This window comes from Chroicocephalus ridibundus, chromosome 1, assembly GCF_963924245.1.
Source record: "Chroicocephalus ridibundus chromosome 1, bChrRid1.1, whole genome shotgun sequence".
In the NCBI taxonomy this organism is placed as follows: Eukaryota; Metazoa; Chordata; class Aves; order Charadriiformes; family Laridae; genus Chroicocephalus; species Chroicocephalus ridibundus.
In genome coordinates, this window is record NC_086284.1 from 191,362,125 (window position 1) to 191,380,312 (window position 18,188).

Genomic DNA, 18,188 nt, shown 5'->3' on the forward strand with positions numbered 1-18,188 from the left:
ACGATGCAGGATTTGTGCACTGAGATCTTTTCTTTAATTGATTTAAAATCAATCAAACGGCAAATCAAATTGGCAAAAGGAATTAGTCAAGTGAGCTGAGACTGACGAATGTTCAGCTAAATGGGAGCATCACGTGCAGTTGAAAAAATGTGGAGCTTGCCCGCGAGCATTACACTCTTTGAACTTGTCCTTGTATCTTTTAGGGAATGGCCTGTGCCTTTCAAAAAAGAAGAAACTTGGGTAGGAAATCATGGAGGAGCAAATATATAAAGAAAATTATCTAGCTGGGTCTGGCAGTTTATAATCTAATAACTGTTATGATTTTGAGACATTTAAACTATGATTCTTGCACTCTTAAGAAAGCTTGGAATATTTTGAAGTACGAAGCTGCAAGACAAAAATGTAACAGGTTTGGACCATCAAGACAGTGACTGATCTAGTGTCAGAGCCACATCTCAGCCCAGGTGTGCTTCTTCAGACGAATGAGCTCAAATCACTGTAAGCAACAATTGCGGATTCATCAGGGAAGGTTTTTTTCCCAAATCTCCTCACAGTTAGTAGATGATTTATAGATGTTCTCCTTCTGTAAGTGCTTATCCTTCTTAATATCCTGATAAACTCTCAGATGCAATGATAACCAGTGGGAATGTAAATATGATACACTAAAAATAAACAAGAATCAAGAACTTAAAATTTCCTTTTATTAGTTATAACAAATTGCTTTTGATTTTCACTGAATAGTTTAACTATACTTAGCTCTTCGTGGTTCATTCCATTCATAAAGCCAAAGAAAATAACTTCCATATAAAACTGGGGGTGAAAACTTTAGGCTGGAAATGGTCATTGTGATATGTTCTAATTTTTTACACGGTGCAAATCAGATAATCTGAACCAGAAGTCCCTATGAAGGAGCTGTTTTGGAGTAGGACTGTCAATACTGAGAGATATGAAGTTGATTCAGACAATAAAGGCTATTATGCTCTCCCCATAATCAGGTCTTCTGGTGGTTAATTACTGCCACTATTAAATATTGTCATATAGCTTCCATTCCGAATGCTTTTAGTTTAAATTTCTAGCCATTTGATATTGGATTTGCTTTTTTTCAAGGTTAAAGATTTCACAAACATTTTGATGAAGGATTTAATGGGAAACAATTTTGGATACCTTCAATAATTCTTTCTTACTCTCACGGCTCTTCTAAAGTTGAATAACAGAAAAGATCCTCCCACTGAAGGCACTGCAGACATTAGGCAAAAATCCTTTAAAAAGAATATCCGGGATTCTAGGACAGCCAATGATGCACTGGGATAGAAACCATCTGCCTGTAGCGATGCCACAGGATGTGTACACAAGAATCTGTTCCTCAGTGGACACCAGGGTGCAAAATACTGAGAATAAAAAGAAACACAAATGCAACTGACAACATCCAGGAGGACAAAACAGCCTGAAGAGCCTAAGCATGAGATCTGCCACGAATCTTCAGTACTACTGCAGAGCACTCCCCAAAGGGACAGATGGTAGGAAATTCTGCAGTCATATCTGGTTAACCTGAATCCATTTCTAAAATCAACATTACATATCCTTTTAAACTGGTTATCACCTTTAGAGCGGCTATCATCTTTTAGAGACCATGTTCAGATAATTGAGAAATCAGACCTGTACTACCATTATCTGATTCTTTCCTAGGCAATGAAACTGTGTAAAATGTCCATTTAATCACACTCTACAGACATTCTAATTTATCGTTTTTATTACTGGAAGAAGTAAATGAGAGAGAGGAAGGCTACATTTTTAGAATACATATTTTAAATATTATTCTATATTATTTTTCTTTTAAAAGGTGTTTTCTGCATTAGAGATTTTTGTTTCAATTTTGCATGATTTAAGAGGGTAAAAGCCAAGTGTTGTTAAAGGCAGAGTATTTAATTGTGTGTCTACAATAGCTGGATGAATCACAGATACTTCCAACTCACGGAATTCAAGGAAGAATCCCTTTCGGCCAGGCTCCTGGCCCTCCTCTGGTCTGTGTTTTGCTGTGTCTCACTCGCCTATAAACCACAGATCAGGAATTATAATGGCACATACCACATCACTTTGCCCTTTTTAATAGACGGTGGGATTTTTGCTCAATTCAGCAGGAGAACGGCTTTCCAGACAATTATGCGAGTTAGGTGGGAGTCACAGATCTGCAGCACGGGTGTACAAGGACAGGAATGAAGCCAAGAGTCTGCACCCCTCTCACTAAATCCTACATCAGGCTAAGATTTTTGGGAATGAGAGCTCACTTGTGCAGTCCGGAAAACACAAGCTTTACCTGTTTATGATACCTGTACTGCTACGACCTGTGAGTTTTCCGCTGCCTGGTGAGTCATAGTCATGTACGCATAAAACTGAATCAACACTGTGACCTTACTCACTAGTCACAGGTACTGCATGGATATAATGGTTTATCTCACATTTACAGTGCAGAGTTTAAGAAAAAAAAACAACCCAAAACCCAATTAAATTATGATTCACATCCCAAAATTTGATTAAAATAGCACTGATCCCAGGACCTGTGGTTCCCTTGCAGAAGGGTGATCCAGTTCATTACATCAGTTATTTTATTCAGCCCTAGATGTGCAAAAGGTCTCCGATGTCAGAGCACTGAGAGCTGCAGTAAGTCGGGATTTCCAACATGTAGCTTCTGGTGTTGTGGGAACTCCTTCAGGAGTGGGTAACCAGGTTTTTGTCCTTGGTCGAACGCTATTTCTTTGTGTCGAGCAGGCTTAACGTGATAGCATTCTGAAAGAGACTTGGAAGCAGAAACCAGAGCCTGATCCTCTCTCTCTCTGACTTCACCTGAGAGTCCTGATCCTCGTGTGAGTCACACCTCAGTAATATGAGGGAAACAGCTTCAGCGGGTGGGACAAAATAGCCGTGCCTACGGTGACAACCCGGAGACTTTCCTGGGAAGGTGGAAACGGGCTCCCCTGGCTCCAAGCTCCATGGATGAGAGCCCTGGCTGAGCCCAGTGCTGTGCCCTCCCAGCCTGGACCAGCACCCCGGGGGTCACCGGCTCCCCCATGTGCCTGGAGCGCCGTCTGGGCAGGCTGAAGGGAAGGGTGCTGGGTCTGTGGGCTCTGAGGGAGTTTGTGTCACCACCGTGGTAAGAATTGGGGGATTTTATTCATTAAAAAATTAGGTGTCTACAGTTTTCAAGCATTGACGGAGTCAGACAGCAGCCGAGCAGAGTTTTCAGGGATCTATATTTGGACTGGAGTCCGGAGAGGCAGTTCGGTAGGATGTCAGCGTGACAAATGTGACAGGCTTATACAAATCTTCACCTTCTCTTCAGAAAGATAGTTAACGGGGCTTGGAATTACGGAGGGCGCAGATGCAAGATCCATTTCACGCCGTGACTTAGGCTGTCTGACTCTCACACTGCTCCGGGAGGAGAATCCAGGTGCTCTGTGCTTCACCAAATTTGTCTTCTGATGCCATCCTTTCCTTGACACTGCCAGCAAAGCTCTTCCCCCTTCCTATTCCCCTCCCTGAGCCAACAGGCATTTTAAATATACAAGTACAGCTAAAACTTTCATTTAGATTCCTGACGACTGGCACCACAGTTATTATATCCCCAGACTGACAGTTCCTGCTGATTGGTGCCACTCAATTCAGAAAGCAATATCGCTTTGATATATCAACCTGGCAACTGCCTGCAGGAAGCTATTCTAGTCCTTCTCTCTGAATTTCACTCTAAGAAATATACTCCTTTCAACAGGATTTTTCAGGGAAAGAAAGGCAGAACATTTAAGAGAGGGGATGGGAAGCTCAGTATGCCCCCCATAGCCTTAAACAAGAGCACCTTTTTTCTTATTGAGGAGGTAGTAACTCTACAGGAGGTAAAGACCCTAGGAAGAGCCTTTACTCCAGGATTTTACACAACTGAGAAATCCAGGTCTTATTCATAGAAAAAGGAAAGGGTTTGAAAAATTTACCGCTGACCTATACGTCCTTTATGAAGAATTTGACATGTTGGTGTTTCAAGAATATGTTGTTTGATGTTTCAGTTCAGGCTTTGTTGCAGAGCACGAGGGTCAAATAGTCAAGATGTTATGGAATGAAAACAGTTGGGAGAGTTGTGCTCAGCAGCACTTTGGCTGGGAGGATTAGGAGAGAGTTCCCTGGGATACTTACAGTACTCAGCTGCCGCCAAGTCAGGGGACAGTCCATTTGCCCAGTGTGGGAACCTGCCCGTGTTAATACTTATAGGTGAAAAGTAAAGACAAAAGCATAATTTTTAAGTGTTCATCTCAAAGGTGGAAACTAACACAACCGGAATATAAGAACCAGGTAAATGATTTTTATTTAAACTTTCTAGAAGGAAGGGGATCTGAAATCAAGGAGTAGTAGAACCAGAGTACAATTAGATGAAAGTTGATACATATCCCCATATATATTCCAACTCATGACCTAGTACAAGGCTAATCATGTTCTTTTGCCTGTGACTGCCAAAGTGCTTTCTGTTTTTTCTGAAAGATGTTATCAAACAACCCCAGTCATGACCAGCTCTTCCCAATACTATTTCAAACAGTGGTCTCAGGACAGAAATTTTCCCTCTGTCCCATAGGACAAGCAAAATCTGAACCTGGGTTCCCTATGCAAGCAGCTGGGGCTGGCCTGTTGGAGTACCCTGACATGCTTGGAAGAGAGTCTTGTGATCCATCCCTTAGCTCTCCTGAAGTTCCTCAGCTTTGTTTTTTTAATGCTTAAGAAAGTTTCGCTTCCGCTCCTGGGGAAGAATTGCCTGGCTACTACTTATTTCTAATAGTTTTTCCTATTCCTAAGAAACCACTTTCATAGAGGTAGGCTATCCTCACAATAGCAGCGCAAGCCAGAGCCTGTGGTTCAACCTGAAAGCTTTGGGAGCAGACATGGGTGTATGCTGTGAAGTGTTTTGCTAGAATTGCCAATAGCAAGAGCCCAAGGACTTTCCAGAAATGCAGGTGGCTGCTTATGATTTCTTCATCTGCTCTGAATGTGATTGCATTCCCTTTAGCTATTGTGTGTATCATCCTTCCATTTAGAGTTATTTTCTTAAGTGTATCTGTAGGGCAGTGGAAAGCTTTTAGTGAAGCTGTATTGCATGCTTCAGTAGTGCTGTATGAGAATATTCATTCAATGGTTTATTTAAGAAGAAAGCAGATGTTTTTGACATGTCAGAAATGTAAGAACGCTTTATCTTGGTGAACTGCTTCTATCAGTTCCTACAGATATTATTCACCCGTGCGTGTCTCCAAAGAAAGAAAGAGCATTTACAAGCAGCAGAGAACTCCTCCTGAATTCTCCAATGTGCTGTTAACAGACAAGGTCAGAACATCTCTGTGCACTTTGTTATTAATACGATGGTAGGTGGAGCAGGTGGCAACACACATTATATTAAATCCTATTAATTGAGTACCTGGTCAAAAATATCCTTTTTTTTTTTTTTAAAGGTTATTGTATAGCTACTAGCTACAGTGATTTAAAAAAGGACAGTTATTCAGCACATTTTCCCCAAAGATTTCTACTGATTTCCTTGTAACAAAAAACCCATAGTTTCTTTATCTTCTTACCCTTCCTTTTCCTGCTATCACGTCTTGGTCCCCTTGTTAGGGTGTAACATTTTACACTTTGTTTGCATGCATCCAGTAAAATATTTAGGTCTCCTTCTTCGGCACACCTCTGAAGGAGATGCCATCATGTAAAAGAGGCTTTTTTATATTTCTTTCAAAGCTACTGTTACCTGCATGAAGTTGTACTTCTGAATGACTTTACTGCCAAGAAGTTAGAATATGAGGTAACTGACAGCTCTCTGTATCTGCGCACCCTCACATCCTCATTTACATGCATGAAAGTGAGTGAGAAAAAGAAAAAAAATCCTATATCTCCATGTGACTGTTAAGGCAGCTGCGTATAATATTAAAAAAACCCTAGACTTTTGGTGTTTGTGCTGGAGCTGGAAGAACACGCAGTATGTTTCTGTCCAATTGGCAGGTCAGTTGATTGATGGACTACCGTCTAAGTGGAGCACTGGAGAATCAATGGGTTGTGGTCAGGCCACTTGGTGCCATAGCGCTGCGGTCACGTTTGCTAAGCTGTGCGCTCTCACCGCCGCTGAGAGGAGCAGTGCTGGTTGCCTTCCCTCGTATTCACCCGAACCACACCATGAGACACCATGGCCTGCGCAGTGAAATGCATCTCATCCCCCACACTGTGAACCATTAAAAGGAATGAACCCACTGCCTTCTTTCTGGGCACTCAGTCAAGTAAAATTTGCATTTAAAATCATGATCATTCAGAAACGTATAAACCCCTCCCCTCATAGGACAACATTTTGGGTGGTATCAAGAATGATTTAAAGAGTCCTTTGTGGGAGGAAGAGAAAATTTGGGACTATTCTTGTAGCTGTATTATCTTTCTTATGTAGACAACAAAAAATGCACCCAAGGAAAACAAAAGGTTGTCAAGGGAAAATGTTTCTTGAGAACGTTTCTGTTTCTGGTGCAGACTCCCCCATAGTTACAGGAACACAGCACCTGGCCAGATGGGCTGCTCATACAGCTAGTACGTCCTTCCCAGTGTCTGGCTGTTGAAGACATTGATTTATCTCACAGTGTCAGTCACAGCTCACAACAAAACAGCAAGATTTGCAAACTACAGGCTTTTTTGAGACATAAAATGGAGAGTGAGATTTAAAAAAAACAAAACAAAACAAAAAAAAAAAACCAAAAAAAAAAAACAAGGAAAAGAGATGAAGATGGAAATGACCTCTTGGGACTGTCGGTAATATCTGTGTGTTTCTCTCCTAAGCATTCCTGGAAATTTGATAGGAGCAGGCTGAGGTGGTGAGGCTGCCACTTTCTTTCCCTCCAGCTGGTTGTCACTGAGACGGCTCCCAAGCATGACTAAGCCTCAACAGGGCCAGGAGGACACAGTGGTATTGAGGACGATGAGAAAGCCATGAAGATTCCAACTCGCTTCCAGTATCCCATGCACCCCTGCACTCACCATTAGTGACTTTTCCACTTGAAAGGGATGACAGATTTGTTTGATAAATTTAACAAATAAAAGCATATATGGATAGAGTGTCCATTTCTTCAATCCCCAGCTCTGTCCCCAGCCTAACCAGTGAAATAGTCTCAACGTGATGAGCTAAAGAGGGAGCATGTTTTGCAGTTTTCTGTGGGAGGAAAGGAAAAGAAAAGGCTACGACATCCAACGAAATTCTCAGAAAATGTGAAACAGTTAGGTGAATCAACAGTCTGATTTATAGTCTGTGCAATATCAGCCACGTCTGGTTGTGTAAGATGCCATTGTAGATGTGAGTGAAAGAGGAAAACAATAAATGGAAAAGAAAAGAAGCAAGGGGAAAAAGAGCTGCAGAACTAAATACAAGCCTTTTGTAAATGGGCAGTAGTCCGGTGATTTAACATAAATTATAATATTCTGCTGAGAAAGACAAAATGGATATAAGGTTTTGACAGACTGGTTTCATGCAACCTGGAATTCAGTCATTTTACTTGTGAAATGTCTTTGATATTGACTAAGAGGAATGGGTGCCATAAGACCTGCTGCATAAATACTCTACCCGTGCTTCTCTCACAGCAACAAAGAGAGGTGAGAGTGTTATTAACAATGAGTCAGACCACTGAATTCTCTGTAAGTGCTCTCAGGACAGCACAGCAAATTTATAAATTCTCAACACTTTCCAGCTAACGGTCTTACAGCAAGAGTACCTTCACAGATTCCACTCACAGCTATTTGCAAACTTCATCGTTAATGGGAAATATTATTTCAGTTTTGTCAGTTGCATTTGTAGAAGGGCTGCACTGTTGACAAGGTTTTCTGAGTTTGCTGTTGTTTTCCTAGAGCTACTCTGTACATTTTCAAATGAAGTATTTCTTCGTAATAAGATATGTCAAATTTCATTTTGCAGAGAATCAAAGAGATTCTGCATTGAAGTGCCTGGGGAGAACTTTAGAAACTGAAGCGTGCCTAGAATTAAAATTTGAGGTTAGGCGGTTTGTCCTAAAAGTCGGGTTAAACATCAAAGATTCCCAGCAGATGGTAAAGAATACCCTCTGTAGAAGATAGTCCAGGATAATAATATCATTTGATTACTTTCTTGGTTTGCTACATTTCAGTGTTTCGGCTTGATAAAATTCCCTTGACACACTACTCACATGCGTACATTTACTTGAGAATATGTGCTTCTGGAACCCATCAGAGGCACTACCTGAGCCTGAGATCTGGTCTTATTTCCTACACTTAACCTGATTTGTAGTCGCTTGGAAGCCTCCAAAAAGCCCAGATTCCTGAGGCAATGATGTTAGTGTTTCAGAAGGTGGCAGTCTGCCTCTGAATCGTAAGTGAAAAAATTCTCCAAAGTCGAGGCAACCGGACAGGAGGTGAACAATACATAAATCTCAATACTGCAAAGTGCTGAACAGTCTGGCACTGCTCTAATAAAGCACTTAAACAAGTGACCAGTCACTTCCCAAAAATGGACCCATCCAAACATGCTGGACTGGACTGAGTCAATGTCAAGAGTCAAAGGCTTTGGGGCTCTTTCTGTGATACAGGTCACACAGCTGGGTTGTTTTCATCAATTCTAGTAATAGTCTGCATAACAGTTTTCCCACAGTAGAGTCAGTTTATCTGTTTTCAACAGTACACTGGTGGGCAGAAAAAGGAAGAAAACAGGTAAATCATCCAGGATGTTATGAACCATTGACCTATATTTGCAAAAAAAAAAATCAAGTTTATGCAATGGCTAGGGTTTGAGTACTCAGATTAAAAATTTAATATTTTCAGAAAATTACCTACATTGGCCTCATGAAGATTGTCCCCTATCAAATGGTTCAAGATGTGTACTGATAAATAAAGGCATTCAAAACCAACAGCCACTTTGAACAATATAACTCCCTTAGTATAGAACGACCTGAAATTAGTCTCTGTGTGTATAGTTGTGTGTACATAGATGTATATGTATATATATGCTGTTGTCATGTTCATGAAAGAACTTTTTTCAGGTACTATATCGATGATTCTGAGTGGATATTCAATACCAATTCCTCTACTGAAATTATGAACAAATACTTGTATTAAGAGAAAAAAAATCTATAAGTATGTTCCAAAATTTTTACCATAGGTGTAAAAAGTATGGTGTCCCAGGAAAAGGAAATCTGTTTGCTGAATTTTTCGGCCTGTTAAAGATGAAGGCTAAATGTCTTTAATGGTTTGCTGTTCTATAGACATGAATCAGAAGGAGGCTTCTATCCAGTTTGCTTTATGGTATAACACTCAAAACTTGTTTAGAATATAATTTCTATGATCATGATTACTCAGTCATAGTTTCAAAGCTTCTTACCTTCCCAAAATGACTACTAAAACTGCATTGCATTGAAATATTTGGATCTTTGCCTTTTATGTCTTCTGCACTAGAATCCATCAGTCTTAGGGTACTCATCCCACAAAATAGCACATAGGAAAAACCAGTAAGTTACACCCAAGACAGGGTGAGGTCCCTATCTCCATTCTTTTTACAGCAAGAAACTTTTTACATATTTATAAAAAACACATCTTTGCAGCAAAGATTTCGGTCACCTCAGCTTTTCTTCTGTGTTGCATCCCAGGCCAGCCAGCATTCACTGCATTTCTGTGCAAAGCATATGTTATTCCTTAGAAATTAGAAATATTAAAATAATACAAGAAAAAAATACTGTTTATGCAGAGAAAACATCCATAAATAAATGTTTTCTTTGGACAAATCTACTACATTAATGTGTCATTGCATACATAGAACAGCTTCACATAAACATTACTCTCGTAGTGCAATAAAAATGATTAAATACCATAGCAAAATGGAATTATCAGCACCTGACCACATCTGTGAAATGTTTCAAATACAGAGGAGGCCTGTAATGTGTTTGTTTTGTTAAACTTAGAGCATAGAATAAAAACATTCACTTCTGCATTTTTCTGATTGCATTTTTTATTTCTTTACAAAGGGAGCATCAGTGCATGTGAACAAAACAGTTCCACTCAGTAGGGCACATAGCTCAGAGCATTCTCTCCCATTTTCAGTGACCTGGAAAGCACAAAGGCTGTTGTGCTGAAAAAAGAGGAAAAAAAAGAAGAAAAAAGAGAAAAAGAAAAAAAAGAGAGAGAGAGAAAAAAGACTTACCAGGATAGCCATAGACAAATAGTACCTTCATTATCAACAAAAATTTGAAACCTATCAGTTTCCTTGGAGAAAGCGATTATCAGGGAAATAGAAGCATGGTGCTCTATCTCACCATGGTTTCATTTGGGAAATGTTGAGAAACAACAATGATAAAGAATTTGAAAAGCAACATCTCTGTTACTGTCATAACAAAATGGTAATAGATGAAAGACAAAAAAAGCAGACACTGAAGAAAACGATGGGACAATTCCTCTCATAGAAGAATTCTTATCATGTAGAACACCGCTGACTAAAGCCCTGTTTTATTTCACAGTCTTTCTTTGTGGAGTATTACACAACATAATGAGACATTATTCTGGTTATACAAAATCAATTGGAATAAATTCCAGAATTATCACACAGCGATTACAATTCAACACAGCCACATTGAAATAATGAAGACAATAGGGCTTCTTTCCACTGCCGTATACATGACCTTTTCCATAGTCACCCTGCAGCTAAAGGATGCATGTCACCGATTCCTCTTCTCTCCTGTAAAATGACCATGTCACTCACCTGGCAAGCACTTAGCCTTCAGGGCAAGACACAGGCACACAAGGGGGTCAGTGCAATAGGTATTCATGGAATGAACAGGAAGGGAATTTTGGCAGCAATAATGTTGGGTAAGGTAGAGATAACACTCCAGATGATGAGAAAGATGACTGAGCAGGCACTGTATGGACATAACAAAAGCTTTGCTAACAACAGTAGTGATTCACGTGGAGTTTCCACATGCCACAGAAGGTGGCAGGCAAAATTTAATGGAGCTCTCGCATTGGGTATAGGAGCAGTGCATGAGTGGGACTGAAGGACATGCAAAAGTGAGTAGTCAAATATAAGAGGAAAAGCTATTTCTTCAGTAAAAGATCCCTCAAACTTAGGGCCGTGATGATTATTTGTTGCTGTCTGTTTTTAATGAGACAACTGAGGGGGGATCTTATCAACATTTATAAATACTTAAAGGGTGGGTGTCAGGAGGATGGGGCCAGGCTCTTTTCAGTGGTGCCCGGGGACAGGACAAGAGGTAATGGGCACAAACTTGAGCATAGGAAGTTCCATCTCAACATGAGGAGGAACTTCTTTACTTGGAGGGTGGCAGAGCACTGGAACAGGCTGCCCAGAGAGGTGGTGGAGTCTCCAACTCCGGAGACATTCAAAACCCGCCTGGACGCGTTCCTGTGCAACCTGCTCTGGGTGACCCTGCTCTGGCAGGGGGGTTGGACTAGGTGATCTCCAGAGGTCCCTTACAACCCTATGATTCTATGATTCTATGATCTAGTTGGTGGCCAATGGATAATTCTCAAGCACTTGACAGCACAAGCTCAACTCAGGGTGTTCTGTAGTGGAAAAAGTACAAATGAAGTGGTAAATTTCTAGAAGAGTGAGACTCGCATTTGTGGATATACCCCGTGTGCAAAATTTGCATCTGTAGTTCAGTTATGCATAGAAATTTGAATAGCCCTACTTATAACTACCAGATAGCTAAAAGGTTAGATATTTACCTGGAGAGAGATATGCAAACCAAACACATATTTCAAAACATAAAGCATGTTTTTTCTTGCAAACTAGGAAAGATGACCTTGATCTGGCTAAAAATATCCATTGGTGACTGCCACCTTCACTGAAAGTTATTCTTAATAGGCTAAATCCAAATATCTAAAGAAATCCATATCCATTTCTTCTAATGTAATAGTCAATCATTAGACTATTTGGTGCAGAAAAAAATATCTGCTTGACATTGGCATCCAGCATCTTCCATCTTTGTTCTAGTCTTACATATAGCTGAGAGATGGTAACTCTTGCTAAAATTATTGGTGTCAGAAATAGGTAAAAAAATAACAGTAAGATCGAAGCATCAGAATAAATCAGTATGATACAATAGAGTATACAAGGACTATGGTATTTTTTTATGTGTAAACCTGCAATTAACCATGTTTCTTTTTGAAATTGAAGGACGAATGTCTTCTTTATAATTCCTCCCATGAAGACTATTCAGAAATAGCATCAACTTTATATATAAAGTTATTCCTGCTTCTAAACTGGAGAAAAAGTGGCAGATCTATAAAAGTAGCATTCCAAAATAAAATTAGCTTTATATACGAAAAATCTCAGAATTATACTACCAAAAAAAAAATTGCTGTCACTGGTGTGAGAGACTGTCTCATTCAGAGGAGTCTTATAAAAATTTAGGACCCAATTCCACCAACTAGCTCCCCAATAAAGTGAAAAGCATTGTGATGTGGCTTTAAAATCATGTGAAAATCAGATACGCTGTGGGAAAATGGTGCTGGAATGGTGACATCTATTATGTAGAAAGGCTTTCCAAAATCATAGAATCATAGAATCATAGAATCTTCATGGTTGGAAAGGACCTTTGAGATCATCGAGTCCAACCATACACACACACACAAAAAACAAAAACAAAAAACCAAAAACCACCCCAACAACCTACAATCTCTGCCACTAGAACATGCCCTGAAGTGACAACCTAGACGTTTCTTAAACACCTCAAGGGATGGTGACTCAACCACCTCCCTGGGCAGGCTGTTCCAGTGCCTGACCACTTTTTCAGTAAAATAATTCTTCCTAATATCTAATCTAAGCCTGCCCTGCCGCAACTTCAGACCATTTCCTCTGGTCCTGGGAGAAGAGGCCAACACCCACCTCTCTCCAACCTCCTTTCAAGTAGTTGTAGAGGGCAATGAGGTCTCCCCTCAGCCTCCTCTTCTCCAAGCTAAACACGCCCAGCTCCCTCAGCCTCTCCTGCAGTCAGTACTTAGGAGGAGAGTACCAATCAGTACCAATCAGGAATATGTTACTGATATCCTGTGATGTGCTTGTGGGGAAAAAAAAGGAAGAGGTAAAGCAAACCTTACTTTAAGATGGTGATTTGTTGAATGAAGAAGTGGGGTCACAGAAAAAGTTTAATCTTTGAGTAGCATATTATGTAAAATATTGAAATTATAAAGAATAATTTTTCTGTGTCCAGTGTCTGCACAAAAATCCTGTCGTGATAGTAGCCAAGGTGAAGCCAGATATACAGACCTCAATGCCAATACCCATATTTGCAATTTTAAAATGCAATAACAAATTATTTTGCCACACACAGTCACAGTTTTAAATAACACGTAAGGCTGCAAAAGTGAAGTATATCACAGTTAAGTTTTAGATGATATGCAGCAAATTCTGTCAACAGAATATGTATTTATCAACAAATTTCCCAAGTCTTCTGAATGGTTTTACATTCGATAGAATCCAAATTGTGTTGCCTGTGTCATGAAATTTGAAATGATTTGTAACATATAGTGGCCCACACTCCTTTCAGCTCTGCAAAACTACTGGATGTGAGTTCATTTGCACATTAAGATCGGTCAAATGAGTTAGCAGAAATATTGGAATACGTAGGAAAGCAGTAACTGAAAAATAGTGTTAGAAAAGCAACATCTGGACAGATTCAAAAGATCAAGCATTAGCTGATATTAAAACTTTCCATTGTCGATGTCCATCAGACTCTCCAGATTATGGATTCTTCTCCAGTTCAAGTCACTTCAGAAAAAGCAATTCTAAGAACAAAAACTCTCTGCTGGAAAATAATTATTCTCTCTGGAAACTGGAAATATTTTGTTGTGTAGGGGTAGAATTTTATACCTGAAAAACCTTCAACTTTCCTCTCTACTTCTCTCATTTTCTTCTTCTCCCCTCACTTTTCCTATACCTGTTATATATCTTTTACATTCTTTCCTTTTTTTTCCTTCACATTCACTCATTTACTAAGCTTCTCTTTCTGTTTCTTTGACCTTCACGTGTCACTGTTTGTCATCTTCCTTTGCTCTTTTTTTTTTTTCTTTCACAGTTTCCCTTTTCTCCCCCCTCCTCCCCACTTCTAAACTATTTTTTTTGTAACCTCTTTCCCACTAAGTCTCTGTTTCTGCAGGAAACAATAAAAACCCAAGTCTTAGTAGTTTGATAGTACCAAGTCCTCTGCAGTAGCTTTGCAGAAATGGCAAAGTCTGTTGGAAAATGCACTGACTAAAGAGTAGATAGGCTCCAGTCCTGCGCTCAGATCTGTTACTATTAAGCTTTGTAATTAAATTTTTGAGCTTTGTTGCCTGGCTGCTTTTAATTTGCCTTCATATGGGCACAGGAAGTGGAAGGTAAGTCCTTCAGTTTTAATTTGCCGCTTTTTTAAAAATAAGTTTAGCTGACCCAGTATAGACGAGAAATACGATGCTCACTAGTGAAGTGCATTGTAGCTGGCCACTGCTGTCTCACATTTACCAACGGCTGGTTCATTGGTTGGTTGGTTGATTAGTTTGGTTGGCTGTAGGACTGAAGAGTGGCAGCTGAAACCCCTTGACCTGCTGCTCTTATGAAAAGTCCCACCTCTTGTTTTCATGACCAGCAACTACTTTTTAGCTACCCGTACTAAGAATCACACAGGGTACTCTCCAGTGCTAGTGGGCACCTTGGTGATGCCATGGGGTTGTTACAGAAAGTTGCGTGCAGTAGTATCAGGGTCCTGAAAAGAGTTTTGGGGGGAACCTTTCCGTACGTGCTCACAGGGACTAGGGTGCTGTCAGAGGGATCCCTCATGCAAGCTGTCCGGTCCGTGTTGGCAGAGTGAGAGCCACACCGGGGGTGGTTATAAAGATGAATGTCCTTTGGAGTATGTTTCCCTGCCATGCCAACTGGGCAGCTCTCAGCATAACCCGGAGCTGCCTCATGAACAAGGCAAAAGGGATAGTGAAGCAGTTTGGTGTCAAGGATCCTGCCACAGATGATCTAGAAAAACGTGGAATACCATGAAGTTTGCTGTGAATGAGTAAACAAGTCCTTAAAGCGTAAGTGTTGTTAGCACTGTGTGAACAGTCAGGAAAGGCAGTGCTGGGAATAAATACCTGAAGTCAGCTAAACATCTCATGGCACTTCAGTAAGGTCATTACTGTGCAAGTTGATCTGAACTGTATTTTATAGTCACTGCAATAGTCTGTGAATTTTTAACTTGAGAAGTATGTTGGTATTTGTCATGAAAAGGGCACCACGAATATATACTATCTCTGTGTCCTTTTCTTTTTCTAGACTTCCCTCTGCTTAGTTTTCTTCTTTTGTCCTCTTTTTTCATTTTTCTTGTATCCTTTCTTCAGTTTTTCTCATCTTCCTTTCTCTCCATCTGTTCTTTGGAAGATGTTGAAACAAATCCTAATATGTGCTAATGAGTATTCCTAAGTACTTTTAAAATTTACATAAGGAGGAGCAGAAAGAGAAAGAGTGAGCTGAGGAGAAGAAACAGCAGAGCTCAGTGTTGCTTCCAGGTTTAGCTCATTTCCATCATCAGCTGCGGTAAGTCCTGTGGCATTTGTTGTGTCAGGAAGGAAAGGAGGGAGAAATGCAGAGTTTATTTTAATTTTTTTCATAATGTTGAAATTCCACAGAACCTCTTTCAGGCCCCCAGCAGAGTTGCTTAGTCACTGTGATATTTTCCAAAACACAGTCATTACCTGTACCTGAAGATTCATTTCTAAATTAAGAAAAAAGAACGGCAGCACTTTTTTTTCCATGAATGAAGCTGAGAGCAGAGCAATACCACTCATGTTCATCACATGCAGCTCTGCTCTTTTGACTCCCCCAAAATTCACGACACAATGTAAGAGCCTCAATCGCTTGTACCAAGGTGTGAGTCCCGTGAGGATGAGGCTCTGCCGCAGCTGGTGTTGGAAGATGAAGAAGCTGAGGAGAGCAAGAGAAGCCTGATGAACAGCAGCGTGTTGCAGTGCTTGTGCATGTCATGGGGCTTATAGACTTTGTACCAGCTGAGTGTGGATTTGTTGGGCACAACAGAAGGCGCTGCCCTTGGAGCCCATGCTGGAGGAGGCAGGGAGCACCGTGGGCCTCGTACAGAAAGGCTTCTCCAAGGACTGGTGGCACTGGGAGAGGGAGGGTCGTTGCTCTGTTACTGTGGAAGGGAAACAGCAAGATTGATGTCATGAAACTTCTGCTACCCTCATTCACGTTTCAGTCCTCATCTCTTAAATGAAGATAACACCTCTCTGGGAGGCTCTGAGGAGAAAGCCATTAGTGATTATGAGCTGCTCAGACACTATAATAGTGGAGGCCATATAAATAAATACAGCTCCATCTCCTAATGAGAGGGAGATGCTGTCTTCATGTGAATGAAGGAGGTTATCAACCTTCATCCCTTCCTCACCATTATTTTTTCCCTCCTGCATGAGAATTCCCCTCAAAAGTCCCTGCATCCTTCTTTTTCCTCTCATGTTGTAACAGCATCTTCTACTCTGCTGAATGCCAAGATGCCAGCTCCTTCCAGTAAAGGGACACAAGAAAAACACCTTTTCTAAAAGCTCGAATCAAGCTATAAATGGCCGGGCAGATTCCTCCTTCTCTGGATTACTGGTTGAAATGTCTTTGGTGACTTCTCTACTGAAAGGAAAACTCTGAAAATATGTGTCAAAAAAAAGCTCACCAGATCCCAGTCCCACTCCTTATCTTCTCAGCCTCCTGCGAGTTTGGCTGGCAGGCTACTGAGCGAGGCTCCCGGGCATGTGGGACAGCCCCGCTGCACAGGCAGCAGTTGTTAGCTGTGGGATGGGGAGCTAGATTTGGCAAGAGGTGGGGCTCCCAGATGTGTCTAACAAGTGTCCATCCCGGGTGAGCCATGCCCACAGGTGGATATCTTCGAACTGTTCGAACTATTCCCAGCACGCTGGCAGGAATTCACACAAGTTTTGGATAGAAACCTGCCTGATGGTCCAAGTTCCTTCAAATGTCTGCCTGTGTTTTGGCTGGGGCTTGCTGAATTAGAACTCTCCTCACAAAACATTTTGTTCTCCACAAATCAGCATTTTGATGGAAAAGCAGCTTTAGCCAAAGAGGTGTCCGTCACTGAAATCCATATTCAGAAGTATTCTGCCCTGTGGGCACGATGGGAGTCCTGGTAGCTGCTGTCCACACAGACTGTCCTTCTAAGAAGGATCAGAGAGAAGGTGTGCCAGTGTGGGAAGGGATTCAACCTCCTCTCACCCTTTCACACTGGGATCATTTCTAGTCCTGCACAGATGTAAGGATCTGGATTTTCATTTATACTTCTATGTTTAGATTATTGTTACTATACACTGTCTGAGCTTGAAGTAATTTATGTATTTTTAATCACAGCTCTCCTGAACCTGCTACTTGGTTTACAGAGACTGAAGCACAAAGCACAGTTCCTGAGACAGGAATAGGTGCTGAACAGAACACAAATCTCAATGCACTGCCTGTTATTGAACCATCATTTTCATATTCCTGTTTCACAGCTTCTACCGGCACGTTTTCTACTTGCAGTCTGCTTCCTACCCTGAGAGATCAAATGAAGAATTGCCAAGACTGGAGTCTTGTGAAGATTCCTTCCTCAAAGCTGTTTCCACTTATTTTGCTGTGCAATGGAAGGAAAAGACAGGGTCAATCCAACCCTCATCTTGAATTTTGGAAGGACTGAGTACCAGTACGTATGCACTGAAGCGCTTCCTTCGAGAAGCTGTGTTTTATTGCTTTGTTTGGATTGAATTATATGATTTTTTTATCTACTTTGTTAATAATAGACTCTATATATGAATAATTCCAGGTTGCTTAAAGTATTTCCAGCAAAGTAGAATATGTTATTCAGATGGTAGTGGATCCTTGGCTTCCTGAAATTATTATTGTAACATCATTGATAGAGACCATATAGGCCTTAGAAGTTAGTTCATAATAACTTCTCTCTCTTTCACTTTTTGTTAGAAAAAATGACTGGTTTTTGCTTCTGTGCTGTCTGGGGGATGGTGCCGTATAGCATTTTTGCTAATACAGCCATTTTAATAGAACGTGCTTTAACAAAAAAGTGGTGTATGGAAAAGCTGGGAAAATGTTTTCAAATAGCCCGTGTGTATAAAAATTTTGCTTCAAC